This window comes from Lissotriton vulgaris, chromosome 9 (genome assembly GCF_964263255.1).
Source record: "Lissotriton vulgaris chromosome 9, aLisVul1.2, whole genome shotgun sequence".
Classification (NCBI taxonomy): domain Eukaryota; kingdom Metazoa; phylum Chordata; class Amphibia; order Caudata; family Salamandridae; genus Lissotriton; species Lissotriton vulgaris.
In genome coordinates this window covers 1206091458-1206116097 of record NC_141697.1, presented here as the reverse complement: position 1 = coordinate 1206116097, position 24640 = coordinate 1206091458, and the positions used below count along the sequence as shown (strand labels likewise).

Here is a 24640-nt window from a genome sequence, read left to right as displayed (position 1 = left end):
CCACCAGTGTGGAGCCTCTGCCACGAGTGCAGAGATCCTGCCACAATTGTGGAGCCTCCGTCTCGAGTGCAGAGATCCGGCTCGAGTGGAGAGACTCCACCACGAGTGCGGAAATCCCGCCACCGCTGTAGAGCCTCCGTCATGAATGCGGATATCCCGCCACCACTGTGGAGCCTCTGCCACGAGTGCAGAGATCCTGCCACCACTGTGGAGCCTCCGTCGTGAGTGTGGATATCCCGCCACCACTGTGGAGCCTCTGTCATGAGTGTGGAGATCCCGCTTGAGTGAGGAGCCTCCGCCGCAAGTGCGGAGATCCCACCACCACTTTGGAGCCTCAACCATGAGTGGGGAGATCCCGCCACCACTGTGGAGCCTCCGCCATGAGTGAGGAGATCCCGCCACCACTGTGGAGCCTCCACCATGAGTGCAGAGATCCTGCCACCACTGTGGAGCCTCCGTCGTGAGTGTGGAGAACCCGCCACCACTGTGGAGCCTACGTCATGAGTGTGGAGATCCCGCCACCACTGTGGAGCCTCCGCCACGAGTGCAGAGATCCTGCCAACACTGTGGAGCCTCCGTCGTGAGTGTGGAGGTCCCGCCACCACTGTGGAGCCTCCGCCACTGGTGCAGAGATCCTGCCAGCACCGTGAAGCCTCCGCTGCCAGTGCAGAGACCCCACCACCACTGTTGAGCCTCCGCCACGAGTGCAGAGATCCTGCCACCACTGTGGAGCCTCCGTCGTGAGTGTGGAGATCCCGCTTGAGTGAGGAACCTCTGCCACAACTGCGGTGATCCTACCACCACTGTGCAGCCTCCGTCGCGAGTACGGGCATCCTGCTGCCACTGCGGGGTTTCTGCCACTAGCGCAGAGGCTCTTTATGAATCAGGCCCTAAGTCTACTTCTTCTGAGTGCGCTGGACCAGTCATGCGCACTCTACCTTTTCTCCATGTAAGCTGCATGCACAGGTGCCTGGTTGGTCGACGTCCCGACCAATCACAATGCTGCCATTGCAGCATTGTGATTGGCTTAGGGAAGAGGAGGGAGGCTGCCTGCTTCCTGTTCCCGAAGCAGGCGCCAAGAAAATGTGGGACCCGGGCGGCGAAGGTGAATTAACTTTTAAACATTTATTTTAATTTTAAATTAAACCCCTCCCCACATGGCCTCGTCTTCCTGCGACCCCCCCCCGCGAGTCATGCCAGCCGCGACTGGATCAGAATGGATCAGGCCCTACGCGCTCATAAATGACAAGGGCCTTTCCCACTGTACCTCTGCAATCCCATTCCAATATGGAGTCACCAGTCCACATCAAAGAGGACTGGACTCCACTGACAATCGGTACCTTCAAGTGGGAGCCCAGGGTGGGACATTGGAAATCCAAGGGTCCACTGGGTCCAAGCAGATAGCCGGGGACCAAGTCCAATTAGCAAAGGCATAGCCTGGCAGCACAGCCAGTGGCGTAACGAAAGTTGAAGTGGCCCCCCTGCAAGGTACACAGAGGGGCCCCCGCTCCGGATTTAATCCTGAGCTCTCCGGCGTGTATACAGAGCTGTGGGGCCCCCCCGCACTGCGGGGGATGCGGGGGCCTGTGTGACACCCGTGAGCGCAGTTTGTCGTAGAACAAAACACTAGCCCCCCTCATCACCCCCTGAATATTGGGGTTTGGCGCCACCTGTTGGAATCGAGATGGAGAGACCACAAGGGTAAGCTCCTGCCCCTCATGTTTCATATATATAGACGTGATTGCAAATGGCGAGGCCATTATAGCCGGTTTCTGTTTTTTTATTTGCATAAACACTCATTTCTAACACCGTGATAACTGCTACTGCAAATTACACCAGAGAATTCTTCACAAAGGTGGATTTAGGCATCATTTCAAATGCATGGGATGCAATCATTTAAATGGATATAAAAAAATTCAACCATAATATGTAATCCTTTACTGTAATGGCTTCTGTCCTGCTTCAGAAATAATGTGCACCGCATGAGCACTTTTTCAATGTAACTCTGTTTTTAATGACATCTTCTCTTAATCTGTGTAAGACTTTAACCGGAGTTAATGGCCTTGCGGGGAGCTTTAGGTTACAGGGAAATGGTGCCCATGAGCCTGGGCTCTGGCTGAAGCGTATCACTGGCTTTACCAGTTATAATAACTTCCACTTTAAAGGGAGAGGTGCTCATATAATTAATAATGAACAACAAAGTGGGTATAAGTTACCTTTTGCTGCATGAATATATTGTATTGTATTGTAATTGCATTTATATAGCGTTTACTACCCCTGACGAGGCGTTGAAGTGCTTTTTCGGCAAGTAGCACGCTATTCCGAAACCCATAAAGGATTAGTGGTGAATTAGTACAGTGAAATATGAAAGTGATTTGATTGATGGATATGTTAGTCAGTTATTTGGATTGAGAAGGAGAGTGGAGGGATGGAAGAGGGAAAACGGTTTACATTTATATAGCGCTTGCTACCCTTGATATGGTGTTGAAGCGCTTAATGTGTTAACGATTCATAGTTTGCAAAACTATTGTTACATGTAAGCAACTTTCTCTCCTTTCACTTAGGTTGTTTTGCACTGCTAGGCCAAAGATCAGAGCATCTCTGCTGCTCTCTCTCGCTTCTAGTTTGATTACCCATGCATTAACGCATAATGCACATTTATAATTTTATTGAAACTCAAAACCTAACTCGAGTCATGTTTTGTTACTTTTTTAAATCAATATTTAGCTTCAAGTACAATTACGTCTGTCAAGGGAGTATTCAAGTTCCTGTTCCGTTGGCTTTATGTAGTGTATAATCTGTGACTAGCGTGGGTTCACATTGCTTTTGTTTGTCTGGAAATTATGTATTTCTCAGGTTTTCACCCGTGAGTGGCCCATACAAGGCCCCTTATCTGTTGCCACTTTTTTGGTGCTGTTCCTCGTTGGGGAAAAGGCGAAAATTGTATACTTTTATGGTTGTAACAAACCAAATAAAGTTTTGTTTGACTGACTGACTGAAAAGGCAGTGCTTAATTTGAGCCTGTGATTTCCGGTGCTCCCCAAGGCACTTAATTGTCAACACTGGCGCTTGTGACAATCTGCCACAAGGCGGCACTGTCTGGCTAATTTAGAGATGACCCCAACAACAGGTTCTTAATCCACATAAATACATCATAAAAGACTATGACCTGCCGCCAAATCCATTATAGCTTTGGGGGCCTGAAATAGTCTGAATTGTCACACGTGTAGGAGTGTGTGTAGGAATGCTTTGTAGTTGTGTTGTTGCTATCATTGGCAGCCCTGGCGGGGGCAATGGGTGGGTCAAGCTGCAGTGGCCTCCTGCCGAGAGCCCTGGCACTTCTTTTTTTTTTACAAATTAAGCACTGTATTCATTGCAGACTGTGTACCCTTATTCAGTTTGTGGAGTTGTGTCGTCAGAACGATGAACAGGGTTGTATCAGTTAGGTGATTGGTCATTGCCAGGCAGCAAATGATTTTGGGTACCTGCATCTCTATATCCTCGGTTTCTAATGATTTTGCCAGTTTTTTGGTGTTACTAATTGTTCTACACTATATGCTTTTCAAAAGTAGCCATATGCCAAAGGAGGATGTGACACAGAAGCTGTACATGGCCATCCTCTTTGAAGATGATGCTGATGACATTAACAATGTCACTTACGTAGAACACTATAACGTATCATGTCTAGGCGCTGTATTGCCTGTTAACCGCACAATCAAAATAAGAGGGGGTAAAATTAAGATACAAGATAGTTTTTGATGGCAGACATTTACATTTAGCTGATGAAGTTTCTAGGTAGAGAGGCCCAATGATTGCTACCTTTAGGAAACAAACATTGATTAAGGCAATAGGTCTTGCTTTTCAAGGGGTTAGCCATGGACATCATTTAGGGGACGCCAGGGGTTGCAGCTGCGACTCCTGGCTTGCCCCTTTCAACCCCTGGCACTGTCTTTGCGACCCATGGCCTCAGATTTGGCAAAACCAGTGGCAGGAACACAGGGGTAGCGCAAACATATGGACGTCAGTTGGGGCTCTTCTCTGTTTGCTTTTCTGCATTTTTTATTACGCTAATAGTGAATAACATTTCATGATTTACTATTAGTATATTAAAAAATGGAGTGCAATTAGCTAGAATGTGACATTTTGTTGCAGCTGACGTACGTAAAAAATGCTTTTAAATGTATGTCATGGGTATGCTTGCAGGTGAGAGTGTGTTATCTGAGAGAGTGTGTTTGCATGTGTGTTTGTGTAAGTGCGCGGTGAGTGAAATTCAAAGGACGGAAGATATCAGTTCCGCTACCACTGGCATTTTGGTGAATTGACGTACAAGGTGTTAGCCAACATTTTGGCTACATAAGTGTTTTTTGATTATGCTGAACAGAAATATCAAAAACAAGTGATGAAGCAGTGAGCCAAAAAATAAAACAGGCTTGAAAGTGTGATAAGCGTGGCTCAAATCCACTAGAGTGACTTACAGCACTCACATATAATTACCTTATAGGAAGTCAGCCGGACAGTGGAGAAGTAAAAAACAAAAGTCTTTATTAGGCCAAACAACACTCATATGAGAGGGCCCTGTCCGACCTCACTCCTAGGAGTGCGAACGAGAGGACTGACTCCCTGCATCACAGCAATACATTATAATGCAATACAGTAAATGGGGTACGCCCCTTGTGGAAAACTACTGAGCCCCAGGCCAGTGGACAATGCTCTCATACAGCAGGCATCTGCACCTGCAAGGGATACATTATTATCTCTGCTCAAGGCCAGGGAGCTAGGCTTCGGCGTCTCCGAGCATGAGAACATTACAGATAACATAACTTGTTAGTTTCGCTCACAGTGAGCCGAGAAACGAAAACTGCTGTCTTAGTATATTTCTGTATTCCTGCGGGAGGGGCATGAGCGAGCAGAGCCCGCAGGCACAGAGGGTTACACAAAATGGTGGCACACAGGCTAAGCTAAGAAACTAATATGGTCACACATACATTCGAATATAAGTAATAAGTAAGTAAATGAATTCAGCATAAGTGCGTTTACGTGAATGCATTAGTTAGTCATATGATGCTAACTCACACGTCATCATGGGGTAATTAGAGCATCGAAAAGTGAATTCTATCAGACCCTCCTTTTAGCATCATTGGCTAACTATAGCCTCATTTAATTGCCAAAAGGTAGTGCCGACATACATTCTAGGGGCAGGCCTACATTACTTCATTCGAGAACATCTTCTGCAATAAACATTAACCAACTTGCATCAGCAGGAATTTCAGTAATCATAGAAGTGGCATATTGACCATGTAACTTCTTTTTCGGACGTATATTTGCAGCACACATTGAACAACATGGAGGGAGGCAATATACACAAAGGCAGCATGACAGAATTACACTCACCACTCCAACCAAACCCATCAGTATTTTCCAGCCCCAGGAAGAAAAAGCACCCCAGAGCCACCCTTGGAGAGACCATGTTCCATTATCTTGGTGCAGTTCAGTCGCTAATCTATGCAATTTTTGCACTGCCAAGTTAACAGTCGGGGCGGAGTCAGGGATATATACACAGCAAGAGGTCCCGATGACGCGACAGGCCCCGCCCCTATCAGCTAGTATGACGTCAAGAACCATCCTATTCTGGATCGTAAATAATCTCATAGCCTGAACCTCAACAGAGATGTTAGTCGTAATGTCAGCCTCAACCAGAACCACCTTCTCCATTACCCTAGAAAGTCGTCTAATAGCTCTACTGTTGAATATAGGACCCCAGAAAGGGAGCAGACCCTTAGAAAAATCAGTCCATTGCTGATACGAGGTATCTGTCTGATCAACGTCTTCTACCTGAAGTTCCCTCCTTTTACGCTGCTCTTGCGGCTGCTCTTGAGGACTAGGGAATCGTCGATGAGTTCTGTGGTAATCAGAGGGGGCCACATACACAGGAGGAATCAGATAAGCCAGGTAGCACACCCCACCCCAACCCTCGGGCAACCATAAGTATCCATTTTCACCGCAAACAAAATAGACACTGGGTGGGGCAATCAAAGAGGGGCTAACGGGCAGGCGTATTGAGGCAGTCACATTACATGAGCTATTTCCAACCTTGATGGGACCCCTTCCCTCTATACAGAAAAATGGAGGAGGACCCACCACGGCCAGGGGTATCAAAGACTTGGAGCTGTCGTTACTTTTAGGGGGATGCCTATAAGACAAAGTGGCGTTCAATTTCATGAAGCTATCCCTGAGTCGATCAGTATCATTAGGTGCTAAGAATCGACCCAACTTTTTCTCACATGTCTCTATAAAAGTCTGGTCAAAACGTCCGTCGGTGTATATTCGTCCAAGGGAAGCTGAAGGCAAAGGCCGCACTCGCATGGTCAATGTCCACCCCCTATTCTGCAGGCGTGGAGTCAACGAATCTGGCTGCTGAAAATATTTAACAAGACCTATAAGAGTATACCACCCCACACAACTATTCACTGGCGATAAAGGGAGAGCGAGGAACCTATCTTTTTTATAGGCAGCAGAAGGTAAAAGCCCACAAACCCAGCAATCTGTCATATTGGTAGTGGCATGTGCATGATGCAAAGTCTTAATAAAAACATTATCTTTATAATTTGCACGTATCATTCTTTCACCGTATTCAACTGTCAACATTTGGTGTTCCGGAACAGCAGTAGGTGTGGGTGCAAATGTATGAACAGGATAGTATTTATCTACGAAAAACAGTATCCCAAGAGTCACCAGAAAGGCAATTAAAAATATTACAACCACTACAATTTTTCCATTTCGGGAAAGGGCCAACCAAGGGGAATCAGGCTCGCGTCTCGGGGGAGCTGCAAAGGGCTGCTCCTCATCAGGAATTGGCCGCCCAAAGGGATACATTCTGTATTCTTTTCAACACCAAAAATCAAAACAAAAATAAAAATCACACGACTACTACTAAAAAAATAGTCCCAGACAATCCTTGACCGGCCAGAGGGGTTCTTCAACCCTTAAAAAGGGATCTTCTTCCCTGTGTCCTTCAAAGCCTCACAGGCAGGCTTTTACCGTCCATACCTATCTCCCACGATGTTATTCAGAAAATTCAGAAACAAGGGAAGCACGTAATTCGGGCCCCGCACCACTCTTTAGTCTCATAGAACACAATCTTCGGCTAAACACCAGGGCTCTTACAAGTCCATCCCTACCACTAAATCTTCTTTTTCAGAATGTCCACTAAGCCCTTCTTCCAGTGTTTTAGTCCATCATTTTCCAGCACTGTACTTATTTTCTCCGGGGCCGGAAATTATAGCGAGTGCTCCCTGGCACTTCGGGATCAGAAAACAGAGCAGGTGTATCAGTGGCAGATGCTGAACTTTCCGATATCTCTTTGCTAGCAACAAAAGGAGTGGTAGAGCTCACGGTATTTTCTATTCCGCTGTGCTCTTCTCCAATCAGCGAAGCATCCGAGAAAGGGACATATCTTGGAATAATTTCACATTCCTGGTCAGCGATGCCATCCTGTACCCATTGATCATAGGGCAACGGGAGCGGGACCCTCTTCACATGAGAGGCATGGGTCCACGCCTTCCTGCCGTCAATCCGCAGTGCTGTGCGCGTGGTGAGGAGCACCTGGCGAGGCTCTGACCACCTCGGTTCCAAACAGGACTTTCGTTGATATCGTCGCACCACGACCCAATCCCCTGGGTGGATGGTGTGTCCAGGCCCCTCCGGCAACGGCTTCAGAGTGTCTGCTACCTGCTGATGAATAGAACGAAGATCTTTAGTCAAAGCATACAGATAATCTGTCAACAGAGGGTAAGGAACTTCTGAAAAGCATTTGGGTCGGGGCACTCCCCAGATATTGGCCGGGCGGCCAAATACCACCTCGTGCGGGGAGACGCCCATTTTTGCATTTACAGTGACTCTTGTGGAAAGCAAAGCTAAGGGAAGTGCGTCTGGCCAACGGAGACCTGTACTCTCACATATTTTGGCCATTTTTAACTTGAGTGTGCCGTTAAACCGTTCCACCAGTCCTGCCGCCTGAGGATGCAAGGCTGAGTGGAACTTCTGAGTGATGTGTAGACCTTTGCATATATTCTTTACTAACTCAGCATTAAAGGACGTGCCATTATCACTCCAGATCACCCTAGGTAATCCGAAGCGGGAGAAATACTCCTTTATCAACATTTTTGCAGTAGACATAGCCGTGCAGTCCTTCGTTGGGAACGCCTCCACCCACCTACTAAAAGCGCATACGACTACAAGGACGTACTTCAAGTTGTTGACTCTTTCCATTTCGATGTAATCCATCTGAATCACCTCAAAAGGGAAAGAGGGGGGTGCAAAATTTCCAGTTGGGACAGGGGTACCCTTTCCAGGATTGTGTCTCAAACACACCATACATTGACGAACCAAATTGGTGGCCATCTTAGAGATATTCTTATTGCTCCATACCGGGTCTAACAACTTACAAATGCCTTTCGCACTCACATGGGCAGGACCGTGTGCCATCGTCACTACTGGAAGGACATACGCATTCGGTAACATCCATCGTCTCTTATCTGTCACATCTGTCCAGCATTCATCCGCATCCAGTCGTCCCTGCCCATCCTTCCATGCTCTCAATTCCTCATCCGTCGCCTTGCCCTGTATGTTCTTGACACTCTGTACCGTGTCTGCGAACATATGAATATCTGGGACCCATCGTGCTGGCCCTGCCACAAACATTCGTGGTAATTTTTCTCTAGCAGTCTCTTTTGCTGTCTCGTCGGCAAAAGCGTTGCCTCGCCCGACATCGTCCACTATTGTCTTGTGTGCGCTACATTTTATCACAGCCAATCTTTTGGGTAAAGTCAGTGCTGTTAGTAGTCGTAATATCAGTGGGCCATGTTGGATGCGTTGTCCATGTGAGGTCAAGAATCCCCGTTCTGCCCAAAGTCGCCCATAATTATGAACAACGCCAAAGGCGTATTGGCTATCGGTGTAAATGTTGACATCCAACCCCTCACTCAACTCACATGCTCTCAGTAAGGCGATAATCTCGGCAGCCTGGGCAGAATTGTAGGGTATTCTAGAAGTCTCTACCACCGTCTGTAATGTCGTTATTGCATATGCTGCTGTCGATGTCCCGTCTGGTAATTTAAAACAGGATCCATCAACATACAGTTCCCCGTCATGTTCTTCCATGGGCCTGTCTGTCAGATCCACCCTCCCCTTTGTCTCCTCCTCAGTCCTGTACAAGCAGTCATGTATGTCGTCATCATTTGTGTCACTTTCTGTGGGGATAGGTAACAAGGTGGCGGGATTCAATGTGGCACACCTTTTAATTGTCACATGGGGCGCAAAAAGAGTCATCTCGTAACCCGTCAGACGAGCGCTTGTTAAATGCTGCGTCTGTGTCCTGTTTAGTAAAATATCCACAGCATGCGGTACCATTACTGTGAGATCTGTTCCCAGCACGAGCCCTGCGGATTGTCTTATAGAGACCGTGGCAGCCGCCGTGGCTCTAAGACAACTCGGCAGCGCTCTTGCCACATTATCGAGCATTGCAGAGAAGTACGCACATGGTCTCTGCTTCCCCCCGAAACACTGTGTTAGGACAGACAACGCGCAACCTTCCGCCTCGTGCACATAGAGAACAAAAGGCTTCTGGTAATCTGGTGTTCCAAGAACTGGCGCAGAACACAGAGACTGTTTTAGTAACACAAACGCTTCCTGACATGCGGGGGTCCACGGTAGGGGTTCGCGCACTTCTTTGGTAGTCAGATACAGTAGGGGTTTTGTTAGTAACGCATAGTTAGGTATCCACTGACGACAATACGATGTTATGCCAAGGAACGCGCGCACCTCTCGCTGCGTGTTAGGTACCTGCATGTTAGTGATCGCCTTTATGCGCTCCGGCGTCAATCTCCTCCCCACTTTCGAAAGGAGGTGACCGAGGTAGGTGACCTCCGTTCGACAGTATTGAAATTTCGGAAGGGACACTTTATGCCCCCTTTTCGCCAAGTGGTGCAACAATTTCACAGTAGCATCCCGACAACCCTGCTCATCATCCGATGCTACGAGGATATCATCCACGTACTGCAACATTACATTGCCCGGTGGAAGTTCCAGATCATCCAATTGTGCCTTCAGAGCCTGACTGTATATACTAGGACTCTCAGTGTACCCCTGAGGAATTCTCCTGAAGCGGAAGCTACGGCCAGCCAATGAGAATCCGAAAAGATACCTGCTGTCTTCATGTACTGGGATACTGAAGAAGGCGTTTTTCAAATCTAGGACAGAGAAATATTTGGCCGAAGGTGGAATCATTGTCAATATCGTAGTGATGTCTGAGACCACCGGGTACTGTGGCTCCACTACTCTATTTACCTGGCGCAAATCAATCACGAATCTATAGACATCAGGAGTATTATCTGTTGCATCAGGTGACCGTCTTTTAAGTACAGGCAAAATAGGACTGTTACATATATTCGAATCAGTCTCCTCCACTACTCCAGACTGTATTAAATCTTGAATTATTTGTAACAAGGCCTTCTCACCCTCTCTAGGTATTTTGTATTGTGGTATTCTGGGCAATTTGGCTCCCACCTTCACTCGTATTGACACCGGGGCAATGTCCATTCTCCCCACATCAGTATCACTGACAGCCCACAAGCTGTCGGGTATTCCTCGAAACTCAGGTGGCAGCGGGTCGTCTTTTGAAAAACACTGTAGTGGGCGAGCAACATTGGGGCCTAGAGTAAGATACACGCCATCCGGGGAACAATAGATGGTGGCATGCAATCTCTTTAATAAATCTAAACCCAACAAATTTTCACCACAATTTGATGTCAATAGAAACGGCGAATCGACAGTAAAAGGACCAATCGTTAACGTGAGAGGTTTTGAAATGGGGCTAATCACCGGAGTTCCCGCGAAACCCACGGATATGTTATTCTTGCCAGACAGAGCCGCCCCTGGGACCCGAGAACGAGCCACTGAACTTTTCATTGCACCCGTATCCACTAGAAATTTCTGTTGAGACCCTAGTAAGTCGGCTTCGACATAAGGTCCCCTCTGATCAACTTCCATAAGTACTGGTCCCATGCTCTGTCCTACGCTGTCCTAGTTGTGGGAGAACCCTGTCAAATCATCAACTGAGTAATCATCGTTATAGTACTGGGCACCATCGCTCTGTAACTGCTGCCTATTGGTATTATTGTCAAAATAATTGCCACCCGGTCTCCCGCCTCCTTCTGATCGCGCAGCCTGTCTCCCAAAATCACCACCCCCTCTACCTCGTCCGCGCCCTACACCAGCGCTCGCCTGAAGCAGCGGGCAATCCCTCCACCAGTGCCCCTCCTGCTTGCACTTCGCGCACTGATTCGGTCCCAGCCTTTCCCTGCTCTCACCTCTTCCAAATCCGCCTCCGCGACTTGGCGCCGCACCCCTGCCTCTGCCTCTTGCCACTTGCTGCAACAAAACTCTTGTCTTTAAATCCTTAGCCTTCTTTTCCTGCTTATCCTTGTTCTCATTTTCCCTGTGCTCGTAATATTGCGCCATGCTGAGTATCCCCGAAGGAGAGGACGTCGTCCACGTACTCTCCGACGCCTGCAGTCTAGCTGATATTTCAGGCAATAAATTGGTGACAAACCTGTTGACAAAGAGCCGTAACCCCCCATCCTGTGACACATCCTGTCCACTAAAATCCACGTACGTTTCCTCAAACCTTGTAAAGAAATCTGAGACCGCCTCATCTTTCTTCTGCTTGCAAGCCGTCAACTTGTCCCAATCTACCTTTTTCGGGGGAATGAGGGAGTGCATATACTTTATTATGCGCCCCGGTAAAGCTAATATTTCAGCCTTCGGCTTCTCTCCTGGCTTACGCTCCTTGTCCCAATCCTGCAACTCCTGCCATGTACCACCCAGCTCCTCCGTATGATCCGTACCTTTCACTTGTCGCCACACATCAACCGGGACCAAAAGCCCGAAAAACAATTCAACATCAGCCAACGTCATCACAGTAGAAGACGCCGCTTCCGTAAGTTCTTTGTAATAGGCGGTCGGATTCTTTCTGGAATCCGGCAGCTGAGCCTTCAATGACAACACCTCACTTCTCTTCCATGGCGTGTACACCCATTGCTCCTGAAAGTGCGCATCAATTCTGTTCCTTGTAACGGCCCTCGTAACTGGGTCTAACAACTCGGGGACCTCAGGATGAAAAATAGGGTGCACCTCTCGCATTGGGTGGAGAGTGGAGACCTGGGAAATGGGGCGTACCGGCAGAGGGTAATTCATTCCTATATTGCAAAAGCGCGCGCAGACTACTCATCACTTCCCTTACCCCCGTGTTCGTTCTATACGCTCCAGCCTGTATATCCCGCAAAACCGCCGGGGCCACACCTCCATATCCCTGCTCCCATAGCGGTATCAGTACACTAGCCATGTGCCACAAAGCGTGCTGCTGCATTAACGGCTCAAAATCTTTCATGGTGGACCAAATATCTTCGAACGAATAAATATTATTCCTGGCCCATTGACATGCCTGATTAGCCACCAAACTTTTTTCATCCAAACCAACAGTAGAACGTGTAAGCAGCTTTCGTACCTGTGAGAACAATCCGCTACCTGCGCCGCGACTCGGTGTTAGCATCTCCTGACTGGGGGTGGTGCTAGCTGAAACAGTAGGGAGTGCTAAAGAAAATGACGAGGGGGCGGGTGAAGTGGGCTGGAGTAGAGAAACGAGGGGTGTCGAGGGCAGGGATTGTTGGGGGGCACTCGCTGAAGGACCTGGAATGGCGCTACTAGGGGCTGAAAGTGGCAAGGAGGGGTACAATGGCTGCGGGGCATAAGGGGGTGGAGGCCGGGCATCCAAAATGTCCTCCATCTCATCTGGGTCGTCCTCTCGTACTACGTAACTTTTATTTTCTTTCAACCTACAAAGTCTATCTGCGCGCTCCATGCGTAGTGCATTCTCATTCCCCATGTGTTTTTTCGCTTTCTGCGCCATAGTCTGGGTGGACTTTTTATACTCCTCTTTCTCCTCTCGCATCTTACGTTTCCTGACCTCTTTCTGCCACACTCGCAAAGAGTCGAACATACTCTGGCGGCTACGCCTAGCAAACAGTTTGTCTTGCAAATAATCCAATTTAGCTTCATCAAAAGAACCCGTCAAAGGCCATTGTAAATCCACATTATCAGCAGTGTATCGATGCCACAAAGTACCAAACATAATCGGAACCAGTCCATGTTTAACATACATATCAAAACTCGGTGTCCCTTCAGGGGGTGCAGGTTGGCTCTCGGCCAGTCTAGTATCTGAGGGTCGACAACAGCATCCAAAACATCGCAACTTGCTAAGACACGGCATCTTTACTTTAACTCTAATCACAACTCAAATTTACTCACACACAAACATGTAAATGAACCACGTACACATATACAATATCTCCAAAACACGTGTTATCAAATGGGACAAGGCCCGTCGACCAAGTCCTGGGGAACCTGGACTCTACCGCAGACCGAACAGTACGCTAACTGTTCTGAGGAGGGGGAACGGATCCGCTACCCGTGCGGCACTTATGGATCGCTGCGCACTTTTACCGCGGGAAACCCGGATCACACCTCTTCTGAATCACCACACTAGGAGTTCAGAGTAAGCGCGCCAGAGTCTACCCACGATGAGCCACGCCTTCACCACAGTACCATGCGGTCGGATCGCCACAAACAATTACCTCGAAATACGTCCCCAACCCCGTCAAGTCTGTCAGAGCACCAACTCGTACTCTGAGTTCCCCGGAGCACACTAGCCCCAGGAGCACATCGGCTCCTCAAACCATCGGAGACACTCTAGTCTCTCGGAACACTCCTGTTCCTACAGCAATCACAGGTGGACCACTCACCTTTCGTATGCGGCACCGACCTCTACCGTTCTCCACCTCCGGCTGCCAGGACCAACACGGTCAGCTTCAAGTTCCGCCTTCTGGACCCCGGCGTAAGATCCAAACCGGGACCTCTCCCGATCAGCAGGGTGGGGCAGCGCTGCGAGAACCAAGCTCGGCATCAAATGGGATCCCGGACCCACCGTGCCGACCAGCGGGTCCCCGGTCTTCTGCTACCCACTTACGGGTGAGAAAGATCCTTATCGCGGGGTCCCTATTCGGGCGCCATCTGATAAGCGTGGCTCAAATCCACTAGAGTGACTTACAGCACTCACATATAATTACCTTATAGGAAGTCAGCCGGACAGTGGAGAAGTAAAAAACAAAAGTCTTTATTAGGCCAAACAACACTCATATGAGAGGGCCCTGTCCGACCTCACTCCTAGGAGTGCGAACGAGAGGACTGACTCCCTGCATCACAGCAATACATTATAATGCAATACAGTAAATGGGGTACGCCCCTTGTGGAAAACTACTGAGCCCCAGGCCAGTGGACAATGCTCTCATACAGCAGGCATCTGCACCTGCAAGGGATACATTATTATCTCTGCTCAAGGCCAGGGAGCTAGGCTTCGGCGTCTCCGAGCATGAGAACATTACAGATAACATAACTTGTTAGTTTCGCTCACAGTGAGCCGAGAAACGAAAACTGCTGTCTTAGTATATTTCTGTATTCCTGCGGGAGGGGCATGAGCGAGCAGAGCCCGCAGGCACAGAGGGTTACACAAAATGGTGGCACACAGGCTAAGCTAAGAAACTAATATGGTCACACATACATTCGAATATAAGTAATAAGTAAGTAAATGAATTCAGCATAAGTGCGTTTACGTGAATGCATTAGTCATATGATGCTAACTCACACGTCATCATGGGGTAATTAGAGCATCGAAAAGTGAATTCTATCAAGTGTATTATACCGAAAGGGTTAGCCTGTTAGCAAACTGCAACTACTGTGGCCTCTGAAACAGAAAGTGAGTACTCTGAAGTTTTGTCTGGAAAGGTACAGATGGAAATGGATGCAGACCCATTTGATATGCACAGCTTCTTGCTCCAGTTGTGCATATCGAGTTTTAGTGCCAGCAAGAGCCCACCGTGCAAAGGCAACTGGGCAGTAGCGGCCGTTGACATTTGAAAGTGGTGAGGCATAAAATGATTGTCATACTGCACCATAGCTAGCGAGCGTAGCGGGCGAGCCCGAACAACCTATGGGGAGTTCGGGGGGTTCTCTCCCCTCGAAAACTTTGAAAAAAGAGTGGACAACTGGTGCATTTTCAAGCAAATTTGAGAAAGCAGGAAGGTTAATAAACCAATTGTGAAAGTGCAGTTATAACATTAATAAATAGATGTCATATAACATAGGTAGCTGCTTATTCAGTATAACCACAGAGCTTCATAACAGACTTCGAGATACAATGCATTTCTGAGGACCTCACACTGGGACCAATTGGCCTCTCTCTTGTTCTTGCATAAGGACAGTTCCAATCTCTATGTGGCAAGTGTGAACTACCGGCTCAGTATTCTTCTGGGGTTGTTATACATTATTGAGGTGCCAGGGGTTGTGCATCTTTTACTTTGAGAAATGTGTCTTCTCGTCTATGCCCCCATTCCCATTTGGCTTGGGTCTGGTGATGAACCTCAGGGACTATATGAACATTGCCAGGTTGGTCGCAATATTTTCCTGTGCCTAGAAAGCTATGTAAGTTAGTTGCTGAGTTGGGGGCCAAAGCCAAAGCATCTGGTCAACCATGACCAGTTCCTTGTAGAAGAGGCAGAAGTAGCCAATTAAATTAACCTATTTAAAACAATATGCTTCACTTGTCTCTCTGCAGAGTGAGGCAGTGATTCAGCAGTCCTTTCAGGGTCTCCCACAGTCGGTAGTGGGGCTCTTCTATTGTTTTGAAGTCAATCAGGATGTTGCCACTTATGTTTAAGACCCCAGAGATCTTTTCCCTTGCATCATTCTGGACCACTTTTGCTGCTGATGAAATTATGAGCTCCATCTTCTGGTTCCTTCGGAGCCCGAGATGTGTTGAGAAGGTCATAATGTATCACTTGGCAGGCTCTAGACTCAGCTGGTGGTAGCCAGTGTTAAGGTCGAAATGAGAAAACCATTGGGCTCTGTTGAGATCTGCAATTATTTTGTTCACAGTAGCTGTGATGTGCCGTTCAAGCTTGATTGCTCGATTGGGTAGTCTCATATCAACACAGAAGCGCACAGCCCCTGGCTGCTTGGGTTTCATCATTATTACCATAAGACGACCCAAGGGATAGGCCCTCACACCCTGCCAATGACATCCATCGCCTCCAGGCTCTCCAGCTCTTTCTCAATCAGCAGCCAGAATGGAATGGGACGCGCCAGTGCCACAGAGCAGAGTTTGACTATAGTCTTAATGTGTTGTCTGTGTAGTTCTTGAGGAATTCTAGGCCATTGATGAGGTATTCAAAGTCCTGAAGAACTATCTTGACGTGGCACTCATTTATTTGAATGACAAAGAAAACCAACCCGAAATCTTTAGGAGTGCTGGAATTGTTTAGTGTTCTGGTACCTTGAGTGGTGAGATGGAATTTATTTTCAATGGCTTGCCTGCCGTAACATGCATGTATGCTAAAAGTTCCAGCAATAGTTAGAGGCTCTTGTCTTCTTTGTTCATGCAGAGCTCAGTGTGGGGTGGGGTCATAGTACTTGAAATTGCTGCTAGTGTATGGCATTCACAGATGCTTCCCTGTCTATGATTGCTGTGACTCGTGTATCCATTACCTCACCCACATATGGGCTGTGGTCTCCTTGTCCCTGCTCTCTTCCAATGGTAAGATATTAGGAACACGTCTTCTTCTTCTTCTGAACTGCTTCCTTCGATGGGCTTGGAGGTTGTCTTCCGCTGGCTGGCTGTGCTTGTTGTGATGTTTGACATTGTTGGACCAGGCACACTTCGTCACATAGGTCTTCACTACTTTACACCTTTGCCGACAGACACGTGCAAAGTAGTCAGCTTTACTGCACTTGGGGCACAGCTTGCCTAGTACTGGGCACCTTGACGAAACAAGCGGGTCCAGATCACACTTCCTGCATTGGTTGAGGAGCGTTTTGGGAGTTGCTGTGGTAGCTTGGGTAGCTTCAGCAGTCTTCTTTTTGATTCGTGGAGGGTTGCCAAAGCCTGGCATGATGGACATTCTCGACAATGCCACTTGTTTTATTCATGCGAAGGATCATTTGCCCAGTGCTTAATTTGTGCCGGTGCTTTCCGGTGCTTAGCACCGGCACATAATTATCAGGGCCGGGTCTATGCATCTGGAACTCAAGTCACATCTTGAGGTTTTATAAAATTTACCTTACTGTACTCGCAGCGTGTTTTTCACGCCTCGCGAGTAACTGACTGCAGTTAACAGTGTTGCGGTGCGGCTGTGAGACTTCTTAGTGACTTAGCCTGCCCTGAGGCTGAGTCCAAGATAAGATTTAAATAAATTAATAAGAATAAATAATATGTTGAACAAGGCGGCGCGGGCGCGGCCACGGCCCTTAGTTCAAATTCAGTCAGTTTGCACTGTTTCCACTTGCAGGTGGGCGGGCAGGCAGGACACACACACTGACACTGATTGATTTGGTTGTGATAGGGGTAGGGGCTGGCTGTGCCTGTAGTAGCGTGCGTGCGCAGATTTTCTCTACATTACCATGACCCAGCATTACCACCGCAGATCACCACGAGTCATTGTTGCCTTTGAAGTCAGCCAGAGCGAGTCCCGACCCGGCCGGCCGAAGATGACATTGAGGGCAGGGCGGCCTGTGCTATGCAGGCATCGATCAGCCAGCAGTACATTATTGTCTGGTGATAGCAAGCACCAGACCGCTTAATCACTGGTAATCATCACTCAGTTATTAAAGGCAGTGCCGGCCGGCCCACCACGAGAGTAACGGTAAGAAGTTAAGGAGTAAACAAACTCAGTACTACTAGTAGGCGTAGCCAACTAAGCTAACTAACTACTACTAGCAATGTCATTGTAATTCCTATAATATGCTGTTCCTGGCGTGCCCAAACCAACGCTGTTTTTTTGGGGGGAGCGTGTTGGCGTGACGGTCCAGTTGTCAGATCACCGGCGAGGTGGGAGGCAGGCAGGCAGCTCTATAAGATATCATTCATACCAGATACGATTAATAGGATGTGATTCAGATTCAGATAAGTCAGTGTGCCGCCCTTAGCTGTACACCGACTTCCTGCCAGCGCCGCAGCACTGGTGTTTAAGTTAAAAGCCCCTGGCAGGCTCACTGGTTTGTCCAAAAATGGCGCACAGCCACGCACGAATTAGGCTCCCAAAGTTTGGTTTCACTTTCTCATGTATGGTAATCATCATCTCACGGTCAACAAGCTGCTCCGAGTAACCCCGGGCGTTGTCTGAAGGATAGGCAGGCAGAGGCATCCCCTCTAACTTCCATCAGGGTACAAAACAAACAATTATGTTTAGTATGCGTCTGTATTGGTTTACTAAAATCAAACCATGAACTGTAAAATAACGCTCCGTCCGAATTTCCGAGGCGTCACATCACTAAGCATGAGCGAATTTTGCGGATCTCGCGTTCGCGAATTTTGCGGATTTGCGGATTCGCAATCCGCAAAATCCGCGAATTCCCGCGAATTTGCGGATTTTTTTTTTTTGTGTTCGCCCGTGTTTCTGCCAGTTCGCGAGGGTTTTTACAATTTCGCAATTTGCGAACTTACCTGTCGGGTCGCAAGTTTTGCGAACTTGTTGTTTCTACGTGTCCAGCCTGTTTGGGACACTCTTCTTCATCACTGCCACTCTCTGTCACCACTGCCACTCTCTGACTACTCATGCCACCCTCTGGCCCACCCATGCCACCCTCTGTTTCATCACCACACCCTCTGGTTGTCCAGTGTACATTATTTTCGGCAAAGCAAAGCACACCTTCCCTGCCTCAAGTGACCTGAATTAATTTGGGGCTGATTAATGTGTCACAGAATATTTTTTTAGCTGGCACCTGCTTCCTTAGTGCGCCCTGATTAGTGATCTTTTGCACTTGCTAAGTGCTTTCATTGTTGCAAAATTAGTTACAACACCTGCCCTGCCCCAACTGACAATAATGAATTAGGGGCTGATTAATGGATTTTAACTTCCAGCCTGGCTCCTGCTTGTCTCCCTTAGCTGTAATTCAGGACCTTTGTGGCATATGTGTAACTATTCTGAGGTTCAGAGCAGGGTCACATAATAGTTTCAACTGGCAACTGAACTCTGGAGGGGCCCCTCAGGAAGCACTACAGGAAATGGCTACTAATGATGTGCCTGAACTTTTGAACCTGGTAAGTAGTTACTTTCAGTTTTGCTAAGATCGTATTTCTGCAATTTTGCATTTATTCGCGGGGCGCGAACTCACGCGAACAGTGCGAGCAGTGCGAGCAAAATCCGCTGCTCGCGGATTTGCGGATTTTGCGGGAAATTCGCAAATCTCGCGGATTGCGGATTTCCCGAAAATCCGCAAAATCCGCGAGCGGAACGGATTTTCCGCCCACACCTACACATCACACACACCTTCACTGGAATAATCAGCTTGAGCGCATCCAAAAGAATTGTATTAAAGAATAGTTTGCCCTCACTCGCGACTCGCTCAAATGCTTGGTGGCATCCTGATTCCTGGCAGTCCTCTCGAGTCCTGGCCGGACATATTCTAGACTGATTCTAGGCTTTAAAGTTGAAACCTTGTGCAAGGACAGTGCACGCACCGGCAGTCCGCCCCCCATCTTTGTGAAAGCACGTCTTGTAAAAAGTTTTCAAGCATGCGACTGACTGAGCATGGTTTAAATGCAGCACAGACACAGTACTGGTGCATTGTGAGTACACAGCAGGCGAAAGCCCTCCGTGCCTACGGATCTTTGCAGTGGAGCTCCTACTAGAGAATACAAGTTTACTAATGTTAGCATGCATATTTTAGCAATAATTAACGCGGAAAACTGATCTTATGAACAGTTTTTTTTAAACAATTGGACAAATGATACACGTCAGTGCACGAAGGCAGGTACTTCAAAATGTGAAACTGGCGAAAATAAAATATCTACAGAGAAAGTAATAAATGTGTAATGAAAATAGACTTAGAAAGGTTTGACAGGTGTCGAGTCTTTGTGAGTTTTTAAGTGGGCCTCCCATGATGATTTGCTACGAACATTTATTTTGTGTTAAATGTCCATTTTCAAGAATATCCCACTGGATTACCAACAATCCCATTAAATGATCTAATAAGAAAGTTAGGGAGTTTCTAGTGCACAGGGGCCACATCCTTGGCACCTTGGACCGTTTTGAAAAATACATTTCAAAAGAGCAAATGCACTCTTTTGAGAGTTTTCTAGTTCATTAGTAGGGAATAGAAATAGCTTCTATTGACAAGCTGCCTGCAGGCCATACTCTAGTCAATGCTCACTTCTCGCCTACAGACCGCAGTTCCACAGTGTCGGCAGAGGCCAACTTGCAATAATGGGGCCAAATTACATCAATTTGAGGCAGTAATGGAAATTTTGCAGCCCAATTTGCAACAATTAAAAAGTGCACTTAAAGACATTTTCAACAACCGACTGCTACAAAAGTAAATATCCCCCTGGCCGATCTTTAGAAATGCAAATCCTCAATTGCCTATCACCCATGCACATTAATGCAATCTACCTCTAGCCTGTGCCTATGAATGATTTAATAACTGAATGGAAAGCCTTAGGATGGGAAGGAATGTATTATTATCTGTATCACAAAGATCAGGTTTCCTTTCCAAAATGGTGTTTTCCCCCACATCATAAGTTCACAGGCACCAGCATCCTGGACCAGTGCAATGCCATCCAGTACAGGTGCCATCATCCTGTCTCGCTGCTCTGGCAGTCCTGGCTGGAATTCCCACTTTCTGGGATGGCACAGACAGGAAATTAGAACTTCTAACTGTGGGTAATGCGTGACGGCCATGGCTCCATTGCCTGACATTTGAGCAGTTGAGAGCTTTAGTATAAATCTAAATATTTAGGTTCTTATATTAAAAGATCAGTGAGAGGCCTATAGACCGACCGATTGAGGTTCCTGCTTGCACTGCCTTGGAAGATTTTTAGCTCAAGCTTCCTTGAGTATCATGAAAAGCAGGATGTTAAATAAACTGGTTGCCTTTTTTTCTACCAGTAAGTACGTAGTTGCACACCTAATGAATGAGCCCATAATCTTAAAGGCTCTTGAAGTGTGCAGCATGCCATGGTCTGTGCTTGTAAATTTGTAGTGTAATTGTGCCGTGCCTTAGTATGTATTAAAGATTATGTGCAAAAACAACTGACTGGAGTAGGTCAGCATCAGCCGCCCTCGTAGTATCCTCCATTAATTTAATTTGAACTTCGAAGCAATCCATATCGCGCGGCTCGGGCATCACCTAAGCATTTGATTAAAAGAGTCGGCCCGTCCAGTAGAATCTTCGTGCCACTGGCTTTCTTGAGTAGTTCATGCGGATTTATTTTTCCTAAAAATTGCTTGCTTTTATTTATGGCGGAGGCCGGCAGAGCTGCAGTATCTGCCTACTAAGGAAATACTTGGGGCTTAATAATGTTTATTTATGCCTTCACTTTCTTCACTTCCTTATTACCACCAGCCACAGAAGCATGGTAGCAAGAGGGAGGTGAGGTGAAGAATAACTTTGAAGAGGGTAGGGCGAAAGGGTGGGCAGCAGAGAGAGACAGAGGTAAAGAGGGGTGAGCCGTGAGGTCAGATACCAAGAGAGAGAGATGATGGAGCAAGAGATGGGTGAGGAGAGAAGGAAAGATATATAGAAAGACAGGGTGTTGAGGGAGAAATAGGTCAAGAGAAAGTAAAGACAATTAGTGTTAGAGGTAGACAGAGGGTGTGGGGGTTAGAGAGAAAAATAGAAGCGAGTAAGAGAGAGAAAGAATACTGAGGACTCTGCTGCATTACGCTCCCAAACAGGGTGTTACATGTCTGTGATTGTTCAACAACTTTGAGAGATGTTTGTAATTTTTAGGACAACAAGGTTGTGGTGAAAATGTGCTCTATTTTGCTGCATAGAAAAAATATTTCTCTAGTATGGCCTGCAGCAAAACTCTAGTACAAATTATCTATAATAATTTAGGCCTTGGATTCCTACTCCCGAATGTCATTACATTGAAGTTTATTTTTCAAATATGTAAGTTTGCTGTGTTAAATAAGTCTGCACAGATGGTCACGCCAGAACATAGATGTAAAGTTATCTTTCACTGATACACACCTAATAGTAGCCTACAACACACAGCTATTGTAGGAAGCTCAACAAAGAATCTCTGCCAGCACTGCATCTCTGGGATAGGCTCAGGAAATGGGATAGCTTGCAGTTTCACTCATCTTACCATTAAACACAGGCCTGGCCTACATGCTGCCTGCAAAATTCCCTTGAGGCCTTGCTTAACCCAAGGCACAGGTCTGCTTTTACTATCTGGGTAAGTGAGGTTTCCCCATTTCGAGGGAGGGCAGCTGAGTTCACCTCACCAGTCCATTCCTGAGATTGCCTGAGGTTAAAGTGCCAAGCCCTAGAGGTACCAAAGTAAACAAACTGAATGTGACTGCAGGAGGAGGGTCCCTACACAACCTGCCTTGCTCACAGGACTAACTTTGCTTCACTTCTGTTTCAAAGAGCTAGCCTATTCCTACATGCATATCATTAACAAATAACAACTGGCAATGTCTGGTAGCTACTCAGCTGTCCAAAGCATCAGCCGATATGCTGGAATTCTACCACAGTACTGGATAGAGCAGGAAGTTGAGACACTTGGGGTTGGTGAGTTTAGGATTGTGGAAAGATTTGGTTCATACAGTTCACCAACACCACAACAAGCAGTGGGTTTCAAAATGCTCCACTGCAACATACCTAACCACACCCTCACCACCTCCGTCGGAATGGACAAGGCTCATTTGCTATGTTTGCCTTTAGTGTGATGTTTAGATTTTTCACAATCTTATGATTTCTTCAGTGACGTAACATTGAGGGCAGCCCCAAAAAGTGTACCAGTGCCACAGGCTTGGGTGCCTTTCTTTGACATGTTCATGCTTTCTGGCCTGGGAGCCTTTGTGTGACGTTTCCAAGCTTCCTTGTCTGAGTACTTATGTGTGAGATTTCCATGCTTTCTTGCATGGGTGCTTATGTGTGACATTTCCATGGTTTATGGCATGGAATGGATGCTTTTGTGTGACACACACATTTCCATGGTTTATCGCATTGGTGCTTATGTGTGACATTTCTATGCATTCTGGCCTGGGATCCCTTTCTGAAATTCAGATCAGGTATTACACCTGACTTTTAGCAGTGCCAGTTGAAGATGTGGGTGGAGCTAATTTAGTACATGGGTGGAGCAAGTGGAGGGAGTGGGTGGAGCCAGAAAAAAGTAGGTGTGGCCTCCGAGAAACAGTTCAGCACCTGCACTTCATATTTTACAAATTAAGGACTGCATTTGCCGCAGCTCGGATGATCTGCATTCTTGCATTATCTGCACCGGACCTCTTTCTCCGGGTCGTTATTGATGTAGATGCTCACATTCCCTCATAAATGGACATACAAGCAGTCAATCATCTAGCCTTCTCCTGGGGGAGCCTGGCATAGCTTAAACCTCTTATAGTCAGGATTGATTTGTATGTCAAGATGGGCATTTAGAGGGGCTACTATGGTTTCATAGTCATGGTTGCCTCGAACCTCCAATGTATATACATATATATCCTCTCTCGCAGATGGAGCAGCAGTGACCACTTCTGAAGTAGGTTGGAAGTCATTGTTGAGTCTACTCCGCCATGTCTTCAATTTGGGGGCCTCAGTGACAGGGTTTGCCAGCTTGGTGAAAGGTTGTATGGCTCCCACTAATGCATGCATGGAAACTTGCAGGACCATGTGCTGGCACTGCCGCTGGTCCTCCATTTTGGTTGCGTGCTGAGTATTCAAAGTAGGCTGGTCATTGGTCACCCTACCCTTCTGTGTGGTTGAGTGTTGCAAGGCCCTGTCCAACAGCTGCCAACTGTGCAGCTCACTGGATGCTAATAATTGCTTTAGCCTTCGAGGTACTTACCTCCTAGTGTGTGGTTTGTCGGGGTTGTGGTTTTGGTGCAGGTGGTGCTGTATTGCTTCAGTAGTCTGCACTAATGTCCGCTCCTCCCAGTCGCGGGAGCATGCGTTGATTTAATTTCTGTCCACGGTTATGGACCTGCCTCTTTCCTCCTGTCTTCTGGGTAATGGCAACACTCAGTGGGACTCTGTTGATGGTTGCTGCCAGCCATGCTCCCCAGCTCAGGTAATTTGCATGCCGTTGGTGCGGGCAAGCGGGTATTTCAGCCATCGCTTGTCGGGTGTTGCTGCTTCCCACCACATGCCTCGCCAGCTTCTGCAGTGTTGAGGCTGGTGCAGATCGACGCTGAGGTCTATACCTTCATCGCAACTGTAGTGTGTGGAGATTTCACATGCCGCCCGGCCTTAGGTTCAACAGAGGAAGACATGGCGAGCTCTGGGATACATGTTCTGAAATGGGCCACACTTTTGGCTGCACCTGGCCACCTGTTGCATGTGACACACGTGTGGTGGCTCGTACATGGCGGGAATAGAGGGAGAAGGCCCGAATGAAGAAATTAAATGAGTATCACTCCAGTGCTGTTCATTTTCATCTTCCCCATAAAGTAGGAAAAAAAAGATCTTGCAGGGTCCTTCACATACGAGTCATCGTATCCATCAGCTTTCACTCCCCTTTTTCTAGGAC

At 47.3% G+C, this 24640-nt stretch overlaps 1 protein-coding gene across 1 annotated transcript in view; it reads left to right on the top strand.

Annotated features, from left to right (window-relative positions):
* Positions 1-24640, top strand: part of MGLL (monoglyceride lipase) — a 412525-nt gene that overhangs the window by 141329 nt on the left and 246556 nt on the right. The window lies entirely within an intron of this gene.